Source organism: Euleptes europaea, chromosome 19 (genome assembly GCF_029931775.1).
Source record: "Euleptes europaea isolate rEulEur1 chromosome 19, rEulEur1.hap1, whole genome shotgun sequence".
In the NCBI taxonomy this organism is placed as follows: domain Eukaryota; kingdom Metazoa; phylum Chordata; class Lepidosauria; order Squamata; family Sphaerodactylidae; genus Euleptes; species Euleptes europaea.
In genome coordinates this window covers 11,060,120-11,060,975 of record NC_079330.1, presented here as the reverse complement: position 1 = coordinate 11,060,975, position 856 = coordinate 11,060,120, and positions in this window count along the sequence as shown.

Genomic DNA, 856 nt, shown 5'->3' with positions numbered 1-856 from the left:
TCGAGCGATCTCCTGCTTCTGCAATCCCTCCAAACCAAATTGCTCCCGAGGAATATGAAAGCTGATAGGAAGAAAGCGGATTCCTTTGAAATGTGACGTTGGAGGAGAGTGTTACAGATACCCTGGACTGCCAAAAGAACAAATCGGTGGGTTCTAGATCAAATCAAGCCTGAACGGACCCTAGAAGCTAAAATGACTTGACTGAGGCTGTCATACTTTGGTCACATTATGAGAAGACGAGTCTGGAAAAGACAATCAGGCTAAGGAAAGTTGAAGGCAGCAGGAAAAGAGGAAGACCCAACAAGAGATGGATTGACTCTATAAAGGAAGCCACAGCCCTCAATTTGCAAGACCTGAGCAAGGCTGTTAAAGATAGTACGTTTTGGAAGACATTGATTTATAGTGCCACTATGAGTCAGAAGCAATGGCACTTAACACACACACACAATATGAATGTTTACAGAAGCCCTTCTACTCTAACTTGCTCAAAGGAGGCTTGAAGATAAAAGCTTTTAAAAACCAGTAAGGTTATACAAATGATTTTTAAAAAAAACCCTTTAAAAAGCAGCAGCACAATATCAGTTACGTTGTATTATTATGTGAGAATCTACCTGTGGCTGTCCTTCAGGTTATTTATTTACTTCACATCTTTCTCCCCTGTGGAGACCCCCAGGGGGCTTCCATCATTCTCCTCCATTTTATACTCACAATAACCCTGTGGGGTGGGGTTAGATAAGAGTGTGTGACTGCCCCAAGGTCACCCAATGGGCATCCCTGATAGACTGAGTACTTTATCATGGATTTTATATTCCTCTTTTAATAGTTTTGTTTATTACATTTGTATTGTCAGCCATGC